Source organism: Sus scrofa, chromosome 9, assembly GCF_054392235.1.
Source record: "Sus scrofa isolate SSC_HxYL_T2T_F1_AM1 chromosome 9, Sscrofa_HxYL_maternal_Yorkshire_Landrace_v2.0, whole genome shotgun sequence".
In the NCBI taxonomy this organism is placed as follows: Eukaryota; Metazoa; Chordata; class Mammalia; order Artiodactyla; family Suidae; genus Sus; species Sus scrofa.
In genome coordinates this window covers 56,655,147-56,669,728 of record NC_139391.1, presented here as the reverse complement: position 1 = coordinate 56,669,728, position 14,582 = coordinate 56,655,147, and the positions used below count along the sequence as shown (strand labels likewise).

The window sequence follows — 14,582 nt, the reverse complement described above, 5'->3', positions numbered from 1 at the left end:
TTGCAATTTCTGTTGCTGCTGTTGTTTAAAAGAAACAAATCACATGGCATTATTTGCTATTTCTCTTTCTCTTGTAAATTGTATTCCTGGTAAATTGGTAGTTAGATCTTAGAGGCTTGATCAAACTTACATTTGATTTTTTTTTCTTTTTTTTTTTTTTTTGGTCTTTTTGCCATTAGGGCTGCTCCCGCGGCATATGGAGGTTCCCAGGCTAGGGGTTGAATTGGAACTGTAGCCGCCGGCCTACACCAGAGCCACGGCAACTCGGGATCCGAGCCGCGTCTGCAACCTACACCACAGCTCACGGCAACGTCGGATCTTTAACCCACTGAGCAAGGCCAGGGATCAAACCTGCAACCTCATGGTTCCTAGTCGGATTCGTTAACCACTGAGCCACGATGGGAACTGATTTTTTTTTTTTTTACCAGACTGTTTCATTGAAGGCATAGCCTTCCTTCATGAGATGTACAATGTCTGTTTGTCTCTTTGCGATGTTAGGAGCCATTGGTAATTATTGTCATACCAGACGATATGCAATAAGGTTCTTTCTAATTTTATCATTCCTTCCTTATTGGCCTTTATAATTCTGTGAAAAGAACCTCCCCCAGTTGACTCTCGGATCAATTTGAGGCACAGTTATTATAGGAAAGGAAAGATAAATGCTTGTTACTTTATTTGCCAGTTTTCCAAATAGTAATTTTGTTCACAAACATCCTCCAAATGCATCAAAATTTTTAATTTGTTTATGTCATTATGAATTCATAGATTTTAACATATATGATATGTTTCAGTTCATTGGCCAGATTGTGCCATTTATGATTAGTGGGAGCTTTTTCAGGGTGGTTCCAGAGTCCTTTTGACGTAATAAACATTTGCCAGCATTCTGGTTTTCTGGTATGACAAAATATCCCAGGCTCATCTTGTATATATAATGCCATATGCCTGGGCAAACCACATCTCCAAGAAGCACTGGTTCCTTTTAGCAGGAAATAATACTTAGAAGTTACAATCTAAGCACTAGGGTCCCTGTTAAAACTAAGTTGGTCACTGTTTCTTGGCCCTTTTAGTGGGCAGTGCTAGGAAATGACACTCTTTTTGTCTTTCTTTCTTTTGCAGGGCTGCACCGTTGCATGTGGGGGTTCCCAGGCTAGGGGTCTAATTGGAGCTGTAGCCACTGGCCTACGCCAGAGCCACAGCGATGCCAGATCTGAGCCGTGTCTGCGACCTACACCACAGCTCATGGCAACACGAGATCCTTAACCCACTGAGCAAGGCCAGGGATCGAACCCCCAACCTCATGGTTCCCAGTCGGATTCGTTAACCACTGGGCCATGACGGGAACTCTGGAAATGACTCTTAAGAAAAAATGAGCCAGAAAGACAAAGACAAATACCATATGATATCACTTATAACTGGAATCTAATATCCAGCACAAATGAACATCTCCTCAGAAAAGAAAATCATGGACTTGGAGAAGAGACTTGTGGCTGCCTGATGGGAGGGGGAGGGAGTGGGAGGGATCGGGAGCTTGGGCTTATCAGACACAACTTAGAATAGATTTACAAGGAGATCCTGCTGAATAGCATTGAGAACTTTGTCTAGATATGTTGCAACAGAAGAAAGGGTGGGGGAAAAAATGTAATTGTAATGTATACATGTAAGGATAACCTGAGCCCCTTGCTGTACAGTGGGAAAATGAAAAAAATTATTAAAAAAAAAAAAGAAAAAATGTGTCACAATTCATCTGCTAACTTTGCAACCCAAATTCAGACTATTCTGTTTTGTCCAGCTGTAAGGACGTATGGTCAAATCCGAGCAACTATTTCACCAAAAGCAACTATGAAAATTAAATTTTAAAAGAACAAAGCTATTTTATGGCCCCAGAAAAAACAAAGTCGACTGTAACTCAAGGAGCCACATTTCCAAGAGAAGGCAACACATTGGTATGAATCAGACATTCACCAACAGTTTCCCCCCTCAGGGCATCTGCTAAAAGGAGAACAGGAACCTGGAGATTTTGTTGTCTCATAGAATACATGTCTTGTGCTTCTCTAGTCTTTTTTTTCCCAAAGTTCATTTGTAGGTTCCTCAGGAAGGTCACAGAAAAATTCCCTGAGTTCTTGCATGTTGATGACAGTTTATCTGAAGGCTTTATGTTTAAAAGTATAATTGACTGGACATGAAATCCTTGACTCACATTTTCTTTCCTTGAATATCGTAAATATGTTACTCCTTTGTCTTCAGATGTAAAGAGCCACTGTCAAAAATTCTAATGACAGAGTTCTTTTGTGGTACGGTAGGTTAAGGCTCTGGTGCTGTCACTGTAGCAGCTTGGGTCTCTGCTTGTGGCATGGGTTTGATCCCTGGCCCAGGAACTTCTGCTTGCCATGGGTGTGGCCAAAAAAATATTCTCATGACAAACTGTTTCTCTTACCCTTATATGTAACTTAATTTTTTATTAAAAAATTTTTTTTTTTTGCCTGCGCCCATGGCCTACAAAAATTCCCAGGCCAGGAATGGAACCCAAGCCACAGCAGTGACCCAAGCCACAGCCATGACAATGCCGATCCTTAACCTGCTGAGCCATCAGGGAACTTCTATAACTTGATTTTTTTAATTTTTAATTTTAAAATTTAAAATCCAATAGTATCAATGTTGCTTATTCTAAGTTTTCTTAGGTAGATAGCATGCTTTCAATGCGTAGTTTTAAATCTTTTCATTTCAGGAACACTTTCTTAAATTAGAGATTTTAGCATTTGTTCTGTTGCATTGTTTTAGTTTTCTTATTCAGAGATTTCTATTACTTGCATTTTGGCTTTTGACCTGTCTTTTATGTTTCTCAGTTCTTTTTGAAACCTTTCAATCTCATTTTATGAATTACCTGTTCAGTTTATTTGTTCTTATTCTTTACAGTTTAGTCTTCATTTCTGAAATGATTTTTCATTTCAGAAAATTGCTAATTCTGCTAATTCTGTTCTTTCAACTTCTTTTCGTATCTCTCTTTCTCTAAGCCACTTTGTTTCTAACTTTTTTTAGTTAGGTTTCAGTTGTTCTTTAACAAAGTCTGTCCTTTTCTTAATTTCTTATCTCCCTTTGGAATATTAGGTTGGATTTTGTATCTGCCTAGTGGGGTGTCTTTCTTGCATCTCTCAGCGACTGCAGGGATATCTCTGCATTCCTGACTTTCTTTTTTCTTCAAATACTTCTGTGTGGGGTTTGTCCATGTTCCTATTCGCTTCTGTATTTTTAAGTGAAATAATTTTTCCTCTAATATTAGAGTGGATGAGAAGATCAAGATGCCTTTTCTGGTTTCATCACTCTATAATTTCCATATATGTATTTGCTTTTTATGGCCACACTTTCGGCATATGGAAGTTTCCAGGCTAGGGATCGAATCTGAGCTGCAGCTACCAGCCTACACCACAGCCACAGCCACAGCCACCCCAGATCCGAGCCGCACCTGTGACTTACACCTCACAGCAATGCCAAATCTTTAACCCACCGAGCGAGGCCAGGGATCAAACCCACATCCTCATGGATACTAGTTGGGTTTGTAACCTGCTGAGATACAACGAGAGCTCCTCCTCTTCTGTATTTTTAGATTCTGTATTTTACTATTCTGTATTAAAATGGTTTTAATTGCCTTGTCCTCTCCGCGCTCTGTTTAATTTTCTACACTTCCCATTTTTTTTGAGGTCTTCTTTTTTCCTTTGTTCCTATTATCTCTGCTCTGCTCAATTTTGATCCTTCTCTATCATGTTCTCCTCAGTAAGGAACTTCATCCTGGAAGGGAGAATCGGTTTGTTGGTTTCGAGAGTTCATAGAGTCTGGGTTACTCCAGCACCTTCGGAGCTTTCCACAAACACTAATTTAGTTTTCGGTTGCCACCCTAACAAATGATCACATCACAATTTAATGACTTAAATTATATCAATGTATTTATCTTGAGGTTCTCTAGGTCAGAAGTCCCACACAGGTCTGACTGAGTTAAAACCAAGGTGACAGCAGAACTGCACTCTTTCTGGACACTCTAGAGGAGGATCAGTGTCATTGCCTTTTCAGCTCCTACAGGTCGCCTGCATTCCTTGGCTCACAGCCCTCTTCCTCCATCCTCAGCACTAGCAGAGTGGTTCCGTCCTTCTCCTGTCACATCTCTAATCCATCACTGTATCTCTCATCCAGCCAGGAAAGTCCTCCACTTTCAAGAACTCGTGCTGTTACTTTGGGCCCATCTGGATAATCCAGGATAGTCTCTCTATCTCAGAATCTATGCTCTTTGTCTGCAAAGCCCCTTTTGTAAAGTCATAAAATGTAAGGTAACAAATGCATACATTCTGAGCATTAGAACACAGGCACCTTTGGAGGATATTCTTCTCCGTACCATAGGCCTTTTGAATTCACTTAAGAATTGAAGTGTGCAGCACAATCGTCTCCTAGCTTGGGCTGCTACTCGCAGATAAATCTGATGGAATTTCCAGTGTGTACCTGTTGGTGATTGGAGTTCTCCTCTTTTCAGGATCACCAGATGCCCCTGTGCTGATTCTCTGTTCACTCCCATACAAATGATGATACCACCTGTGTCTTATAGCTACAAATGGCTTATCTCCATCTACTTATATTAGTGTGGTTTGTTGAATGATGTATGCTTAGTTTTAAAGTAAGTGTTGTCCATGTTTTTCGTTTTTTAAATTTTAAAATTGTGGTTGATTTACAATGTTGTGCCAATTTCTGCTGTGCAGCAAAGTGACCCATATATTACTTGTTATATTGTCTTCCATCTGTCCGTGGGTTTTTAGCTTGTGTTCTATAGGTTGTTTACTTTGGGGGGGCAGATTAGAAGATACTCAAATTACCACCGCTGCCATCTTCCCCATATCCCCTGCTTCTATTTTTTTTTCTTCAGTTTTGAGTTATAATCGACTATTAAAATTGTAAGATATTTAGGAGTTCCCTTCATGGCTCAGCGGTTAATGAACCTGACTAGGATTCATGAGGATGAAGGTTCAATCCCTGGCCTTACTCAGTGGGTTAAGGATCCAGCATTGCTGTGAGCTGGCGAGCAGTGGTGTAGGTCACAAACATGGCTTGGATCCCGCATTGCTGTGGCTGTGGTGTAGGCTGGCAGCTATAGCTCTCATTCGACCTGGGAACCTCCAAATGCCTTGTGTGTGGTCCAAAAAAAAAAAAATTGTAAGGTGTTTAAAATGTACATGATGGTTTTTTGATACACATATACATTGTGAAAGGATTCATATCATCTGGATAACACTTCCATTACCTCATATATTTCGTGTGTGTGTGTATGTGAGAGAGAGAGAGAGACAGAGAAAGAGAGAGAACACTTAAGTTCTACTCTTTCAGTGAGTTCAATTACATAATACAGTGTTATCAATTCTAGTCAACATGTTTTACATTAGGTATTCAGACCCTATTCATCTTAGAGCTACAAGTTTGTACCCTTTCACTAACCTCTTTCTATTTTCCCCACCCCTCAGCTCCTGACAACCACTTTTCTACTCTTTGTTTCTATGAGTTTGGGGTTTTTTTTAAGTCCACATTTAAGGAATACCATATAGTATTTGTCTTTCTCTGTCTGGCTTGTTTCACATATTGCCCTCAGGGTCCATCCATGTTGTTGCAAATGGCAAGATTTCCTTCTTTCATATGGCTGAGTAATAGTCCAGGGTGTGCGTATATACCATAACTTCTTTATCTATTGACAGGGACTTAGTTTATTTCCATATCTTGGCTAATGAAATAATGCTGCAGTGAACATGGGAGGACAGATATATCTTTGATATCCTGTTTTAATTTCTTTTGAGATATATCTCAAAAAATAGGATTCCTATATCATAAAGTAGTCCTACTTTTTACTGTTTCAGAAACTTCCATACTGTTTTCCGTAATGAATGAAACAATTTACATTCCCACCAAGCACACACAAGGGTTGCCTTTTCTCCACATCCTCCCCAACACGTATCTCTTGTCTTTCTGATGACAGCCGCTTGAACAGGTGTGAGGTGATACCTCTTTATGGTTTTTATTTGCTCTTCCCTGATGACTAGTGATGCTGAGCACCGTTTCATGTACCTGTATGTATTCTTTGGGAAAATGTCTGTTTAGATTCTCTGCCCACTTTTTAACAGATTGTTTGCATTTTTGCTACTGAGTTGTTTGAATTCTGTATATTTTGGCTACTAACCCCTTATCAGATATATGTTTGCAAGTGTTTTCATTCCATAGGTTGTGTTTTTCATTTTGTTCATGGTTTCCTTAGCTGAGCAGAAGGTTTTTAGTTTGATATACTCTTTTTTTTTAATTTCTGCTTTTTATTGTTGTTGTTTTTGCTTTTGGTATCAAATAAAAAAATCTTTGTCAAGACTAATGTGTGGAAACTTATCCCCTATGTTTTCTTCTAGGAGTCTTATGGTTTCAGGTCTTACATTTAAGTCTTGAATTTCTTTTAAGTTTATTTTTGTGTATAGTGTAAGACAGGGATCCAGTTTTATTCTTTTGCGTGTGGTTGTCTAGTTTTCCTAATACCATTTATTGAAGAGGCTATCATTTCCCTATTGTATATTAGAGGCTACTTTCTCAAAAATTAATTGACCATATATCCATGTATGCATGAGTTTGAGTTCTCTATTCTGTGCCATTGATCTATGTGTCTGTTTTTATTTCTGGTTCAATACTTTTTTGATTACTACAGGCTTGGAGTATAGTTTGAAATCAGGAATTGTGATTCCTCCAGCCTTGTTCTTCTTTCTCAAGATTTCTTTGGCTATTCAGGGGTTCTTTTGTGATTCCATATGAATTTTAGGGTTGTTTGTTCTATTTCTGTGGAAAAAAAAAGCCATTGTTTTGATAGGGATTGCATTGAATCTGTAGATTGCTTTGGGTACTATGGACATTTTAACAATATTAGTTCTTCCTATCCATAAACATGGGATATCGTTCCACTGATTTGTGTCTTCACTTTCTTTCATCAGTGTGTTAGTTTTCATTGTGCAGATCTTTCATTTCATTGGTTAAAGTTCTTCTTAGTTATTTTAAAAAAAGATTAAAAAGATTAAAAAGATTAATCTTTTTGATGCAATTATGAGATTTCTTTCATACTTTCTGATAGTTCATGTTAGCATATAGAAATGCAACTGTTTTTTGTATATTGATATTTATTCTGCACCTTTATTGAATTTATTAGTTCTGGCAGTTTTTTGGTGGAGTCCATAGGGTTTTCTGTGTATAATACCATGTTTTCTGCAAACAGAGACAATTCTGCTTCTCTTGAATTCAATATGTGTTTGTATCCTCAATGCCTGACATATAAGTACTTAATAAATGTTTCCTAAATTGTATTTACCATCATTGGTATCATCTTTATAAATGCAAGGCAAAATATATCATTTTTTTTCTCTTTTTGGCTGCTCCACAGCATATGGAGTTCCCAGGCCAAGGATCAGATTTGAGTCACAGTTGTGACCTACACTGCACCTGTGGCAATGCCAGATCCTCCATTCCACTGTGCTGGGTGGGATATCAAAACTATGCCCTGGCACTGCAGAGACACCACCAATTCTGCTGCACCATAACAGGAACTCCAAAGTATATCATTTTTATCAAATGAATATATGTTGAATATAATATATATTAAGTCTTTGTAAATCTTAGTTTCTAAGGAGTCAGATCAAACAACATATAGTAACCAGTTACAGAAATGCATAAATGACTTTGCAACATGATTGTATGGGTTTCTGCTGAATATTAAACCTAAGCAAAGGTTTCAGAAGTTCTTGTTGATTATTGTTTCTGAAATATATAAAATTACCTTTTTTGAGAATAAGATGTAACTTGGGATTGGAGGGTGTTGGGAGAGAGACACAGAAAAAAAGGGTCAGGAGTGTCAGAGAAAGCAGTAAGAGCAGAAAAACATCATTCTCACTTATTTAAACATGGTCTGTATTCTAGGATAAATCAAATGCCTACTCAGGTGTTTTTAGGAAAGAATTTTTTTAAGTTAATTTGAGGGAGGAAAAAGCAATTAAGCACACAAAAAAATTTGAGATTAAAATTTATGCTTTTAGAACCTTTACCTTTTTCATCTGTTATGCCTATGTATGTGAATCTGGCATTTCCTTATACCATGGGGCCACAACAAAGTATAAAAGCAAGTAAAGTTTTCTTCTCTGAGAAGACGGAGTAGATATATTTTCCCCTATTACTCCTGCTAAGTACAACTAAAACCCCTGGACATTACATATAAGACAATCACAAGAAGGGAGTTCCCGTAGCATAGCAGATTAAGGATCCAGCATTGTGGCTTGTGTTGCTGCTGGAGGCATGGGTTCAGTCCCCCCGGCCCAGTGCAATGGGTTAAGGATCTGGCATTGCCACAGCTGTGGCTCATATTCAGTCCCTGGCCCAGGAACTTCCATATGCTGCGAGAGATTCTTAAAGGTGGAGAAAAGAAATCAAACCATAGAAACCTTGGGACCAGAGGAATGAGCTCCTAATTGTTTTGTTTTGCCTTGTGTGTTCTGGACTTGAAACTAAAGAAGCCAGCAACCTGGAAATGCCAGTTAATGCTTATTTTAAAAAGCTTACTCTCTCAGGCCAGAGGACCAGGAAAGGGGTAGCCTTGCAAGACAGAATACTTTAAGTTAAGGACCATTATATCCAGTCAAACCCCCCCCCCCACACACAAAAAATCTATCAGCACCACCTTACACTCATGTCAGCAAACAACACTTAGAAAATGAAAATGGGTTTATACTGAGACCTGCTCAAGAATGTTTGTAACAGCTCTATTTATAATTACCAACAAAATGGAAACAACCCAGATGTTCTTCAATGAGTGAATGGATAAACAAACTGCAGGACAACCATAAGATACAGTATTACCCAACAAAGAAAAGGAATGATATTGATACATACAACAACTTTGTTGAATCTCAAAGGTATTTTACTGAGGGAAAGAAGCCAGTCTCAAAATTTTGCATACTGTATGATTGCCCTTATATGACCTTTTTGAAAAGACAAAGCTATAATGACAAAGGCAGTGGTTGCCAGGGTTTAGGAGGAGGGGATGGGTACAGCTGATCTGTATTATGAGTGTGGTGATGATTACATAAATGTATATAGGTATTAAAATTACTAGAATGTACAATATAAAAGAGGTGCTTTTACTACATGTTAACCTAAAAAATAAAAATTCAAAAAGAGGAACAAAGTTGAAAGACAAACTATCTGACTTAGGCTTATTTTAGACCTATAATAATCAAGACTGTGTGCTACAGGCATAAGACTAAACAAATAGATCAATGAAACAATAGGGAGAGCCCTGATATAGACTCATGTTTATACAATTATTTGATTTTCAAAAAGATGCTGAAACCAACCCAGTGGGAAAGGAAAGTCTTTTCAACAAATAATGGAACCATTGTATATCTATATGGAAAATAATTGATCCCTACCGCATATGATTAATATGTACATACCACATATGATTTATTCAAAATGATTAATATGTATATACCACATACTACATATGATAAATTCAAAATGGATCATAGACTTAAATATAAAAACTAAAACTGTAACATTTGTAGAAGAAATCTTAAGAGAATATCTTTGTGACCAAAAGACAGGTCAAGATTTCTTCAACAAGACCCAGAAAGAAATAACCATAAAATAAATATTTGATAAGCTAGATTTCATCAAAATTAGAACATCTGCTCCACAGAAGATACATTTAGAAAATGAATAAGCAAACCATAGGCTTGGAAAAAGTGTTTGCAAGACACATATATTTGACAAAAGAATTATATCCGGGAGTTCCCGTCGTGGCGCAGTGGTTAACGAATCCGACTAGGAACCATGGGGTTGCGGGTTCGGTCCCTGCCCTTGCTCAGTGGGTTAACGATCCGGCGTTGCTGTGGGCTGTGGTGTAGGTTGCAGACGCGGCTCGGATCCTGCGTTGCTGTGGCTCTGGCGTGGGCCGGTGGCTGCAGCTCCGACTAGACCCCTAGCCTGGGAACCTCCATATGCCGCGGGAGCGGCCCAAGAAATAGCAAAAAGACAAAAAAAAAAAAAAAAAAAAAAAAAAGAATTATATCCAGAATCCCTTTGTCCTGGTGGAGGACCTTGCAGAGTCTCAGTGAATGTCTGTTCTCACAGCAAACCCTGTTTATGTAGATGGCCTGAAAATCTGTGCTAAGTGTCTGCTGAACCCAGAACATACTTTCTCTATTGCCTAACCCCTACCCATCTTTCTTCCTTCTTCCCTCCCTCCCTCCTTCTTTCTTTCTTTTCTCTTTCTTTCTTTTCTTTCTTGCTTTCTCTTTCTTTCTTCCTTTCTTTCCTTCCATCCTTCTTTCTTTCTTCTTTCCTTCCTTCTTTTCCTTTCCTTTCCTTTATTTCTTCCTTTCTTTCTCCTTCCCTCCCTCCCTCCTTCCCTGTCTTCCATTCCCCCACATGTAGCCACTTCCTCAAGTGACTCACTTCTGAATTCAGGTCCTAGCAGACTGGGTCTGGTTGGTAGGATCTAGATCACATTCCTTCAGGCACCTTAGTTGGCTTCTTAGAATAGTGGTTCTTAAAGGATATTAGGAAAAGAGTAGGAGGATATTTTAAAATGCTGGCTGCTCAAACAGTCTCTCCTCTACACACAGATGAGTGAAATGGAGACATAATAGGAATCATTATACCTGCATAGTTAGTCTTGAAAGTTACACACATTTCTGTGATATCCAGGGAACTGTGGAATTGCTGCGTTTCAAACTGTGAGAACTGGTTGTTTGGTAAGGTCCCATGATACTCTGTTGTAATTGCCTAAGACTCACCTCTTTTCATCAGACCTAAGATTTTTTTTTTTTTTCTCTTCAAGCGATCAAATAGAACACTAATGGACTGACCATCTCTTTCAGCCCTTGAGAACTTGGGATCCCTTAGTCACTGCTAATGATCATTCTAGTTGCTGCTTTAGCCCTGCTAAATCATGCTGGTTGTTACGGTGGCTATTCATTTTATCCTCCTTGTACAATAGGGGCTGAAAATCTGAAAGTAACATTTCTCAGACAGCTTTGCAGGTGTGGAGAGTGTTCTGGGCTCTTTCAAGGACATTAACTAGGGGCTTTTTGAGTGAGTCACATATGATAAATCCACTCCAATGTTTCTTTTCTTCCTGAAGTTTGGAATTTCTGCATTTTCCTTAACAATGTCTAGCATCTCAATTTCCATTTGGCATAGATCCCTGCTGAGACTAAATTTTCGCCAACCAAATGAGAAACCATTAAAATCACTCCCAACTATCTCAGCTAGCAAACAGCAGAAGCTATACTGGCTCTTTAAGCTAAAAAATATGGTTTAAGAATTTTAGGAACCTCATCTAATCTTCTGGAGACAGAAAGAGCCAAACCCAGAAGGTAAGCAGCCAGAACAATGTCAGCCACTTGTTTTTATAACACTTTACAGCCAGGAACCAGCACTGCTGCTGCAAAAGATCTGGAGTCTTCTGCTGCCTCACCTGCTTGAAGCATGGTTGCTCGTGAGTGACCCTCTCCTCGTATTTCTTACTTCTGAATACATGTATCATGAGGATGTGTCTGATTGCCAGAGCATAGATTCCATGACTGCACTGTAACTGGTGAGGTGTGCAGTTGTGAACCTTCTGGCTTCTACCTTAGGAAGAGAGGAGTCATAATATGGAAAGATACCAAAATGTAAGGAGGGATTAAAAGTTGTAAGATGACCACAAATAATTAATGTCTACTACACTACGTCATAGTTAATATTCTGCATCCATCTGTAACCACTGCTACCCATAGAGCAGTTAATATATATGGACACACAATTTCAGTTGCCCAAAGAGCTCTGAGCTTTGGGGTGCGGTCAAGTCCTTAGTTTAGATTTTGTACTACTTTCCTCCAGTAAAATGGAAATGCAGATGATATAAAGAAGCCAAATTAGCCCACAATGCAGTCCTGCTTAAGATAGGAAGGCCAGATGTGGTGCCAAGAATGTCCCTCCCTCCTGTAAAGTCCATCACTCTGTCACCGTGCAACATGCCTCAGTGTCCCTGGCTGCAGTCTTGCACACTGGTTCCTCTATTTATAAAGCAGGATTTCTGGGTAGAAGAGCCTTGGCGAATATCAGGATGCCTTGGTGCCAGAATAGGATTAGGCACCTATTGGACCTATCTTGATCACACCAATTGCTCCCAGAAGAGATGGAGGCAGGCTGTGGCTTAAATTACAGTGCCCAGCCCCCCCGACCCTCCCAAGAGCCAGCCCTTATGCCCATTTCTGGAAGAGCTAATGTTCCCTGCCCCTTCTGGGGATCAGGTGACTGCAGAACAGCCAGGGCTCGTCTGTATGGTGATGTGGACTCCAGGGTTCGCAGCGGGAGCAAGATCACCTGGGATTAAAGGCTTGCCACTTCTTTAAATCTGATCTTTCTGAGTTATTAGTAGGCTGTTATTTGGCCCATTTTTTTTTTTCCTATTATCATTCACTCAGGATTACAATCTGATCCAGAGAAAGAGATCCCTTATTTCAGAGGGCTCTTTTTAAGCCAGAGGTTTATGTGGGAAGATCATCATCAGCAAGACAAATCAGATACCTCATTACCAGGTCTGTTGGGTTTCTGCACAGAGGGAAGCAGAGGGCACATCACCTGCCTCCAGGGCATACAGCTCAGTGCAGACATGGGGGCCTGGACAAGTATGTAAAAAAGAAAATCAGAGAGTATCTGACCTATAACCAGACTACAAAATACGGTGTTGACATCAACCCCATGGCTGTTCACCTCTCTGCAGGTCCTTATTACCTCATCCTGAGCTATTTGAGTAGCCTCCTCGCCAGTGTCTCCACCTACAACAGTTCCCTTCCTCAGTTTGCACTGAGCACCCATTATTCCTCTGCTCAAAACCCTCAGGATTGCCTTTTTACATTGTTCATTGTTTCTGCTGTGCAGAAGCTTTTTAATTTTAATGTCCCATTTGTTGTTTTATGCTTTTCTTGTCTGTGCTTTTGGTGTCATATCCAAAAAATCGTTGTCAAGACCAGTGTCAAGGAGCCTCTTCCCTATGTTTTCTTTTAGGAATTTTAAGGTATCAGGTCTTATGTTTAGATTTTTGATCTATTTAGAATTACTTTTTGTGAGTGGCGTAAGATAGGTGTCCAGTTTCAGTGTTCTGCAAGTGGTTACCCAGTTTCTCCAACACTATTTGTTGAAGAGAGTATCATTTCCCTGCTGGATATTCTTGGTTCCCTTGTTGAATATTAGCTGACCATATATGTGGAAGTTTAATTCTGGGCTCTCTATTCTGTCTCATTAGTCTCTGTGTCTAGTTTTATGTTAATACCCTACTGTTTTTACTATTATAGCTTTGCAGAGTAGTTTGAAATCAAGAAGTACAATACTTCCAGTTTTGTTCTTTTTCCCTAGGATTGCTTTTGTTATTCAAAGATATGTCTGCATCCCCATGTTCATAGCTGTGTTATTTACAATAGTTGAGATAACAACCTAAATGCCAATCAGTGTATGTTGGGTAGAGAAGATAAGGGAGATTTTATAAATATACATCTATAACATATATCTATAACATAATACTATCATCTTGAGAAAAAAGAACATCCTGCCATTTGCAACAACCTGAATGGGCCTTGAGCACATTATGCCAAATGAGATAAGTTAGACTGAGAAAGACAACACTCTATGATATCACATGTGGAATCTAAAAAAAATCAATTTGTAAAACAGTAAAATGGTTGTTACCAGGAGATGGGGGTGAGGAGATATGACAGATGTTGTTGAAAGGTACAAATTTGCAGCAAGTGGTAAATAAGTCCTAGAGATTTGTATTATAATCATCAAATTTGCTAAGAGACTAGAACTTAATTATTCCAGCCACCAAAAGAAAGGATAATTTTGTAGCATGATAGAGGTGCAAATTTTTGCTTATGATGGCAGTAATATTACAATGTAAAAACATATCAAATTAACATGTTGTACACATGTTTGTATGTAAGATATATTTCAATAGAAAATTAATAAAATGATAGCACCAAAACAAATCTCCAGGGGATCACCCTGCATCCACAAGCCTTTCTCAATCTTTTAGTTAAAAGGATTCATGAGAACTATAAAACATTAATCAAGGAAATTAAAGAGGATTCAAAGAAATGGAAAGATATTCCATGCTCCTGGATTGGAAGAATTAATATTGTTAAAATGACCATACTACCCAAAGCAATCTACAGATTCACTGCAATCCCTATCAAATTACCCATGACATTTTTTCACAGAACTATAACAACCAACCCCAACATTTACATGGAACCATAAAAGACCCAGAATTGCTAAAGCAATCCTGAGAAACAAACACCAATCAGGAGGCATAACTCTCCCAGACTTCAGGCAATATTACAAAGCCACAGTAATCAAGACAGTGTGGTACTGGTACCAAAACAGACATACAGACCAATGGAACAGAATAGAGAGCCCAGAAATAAACTCAGACACCTATGGTCAATTAATCTTTGGCAAAGCAGGCAAGAATATAAAATGAAAAAAGATATTCTCTT

At 38.8% G+C, this 14,582-nt stretch overlaps 1 protein-coding gene across 10 annotated transcripts in view; it reads left to right on the top strand.

Moving 5' to 3' along the window:
- LOC100516455 (uncharacterized) overlaps window positions 1–14,582 on the top strand; it is a 136,574-nt gene that overhangs the window by 65,231 nt on the left and 56,761 nt on the right. Inside the window, exon 4 of one of the 10 annotated variants that reach the window (XR_014815577.1) lies at window positions 4,517–4,657. The exons of the other annotated variants lie outside the window; for them this stretch is intronic. The gene's annotated coding sequence lies outside the window, so the exon portion shown is untranslated. Of the gene's footprint in view, window positions 1–4,516; window positions 4,658–14,582 lie in introns of those variants that run through there. 10 annotated transcript variants of the gene reach the window in all.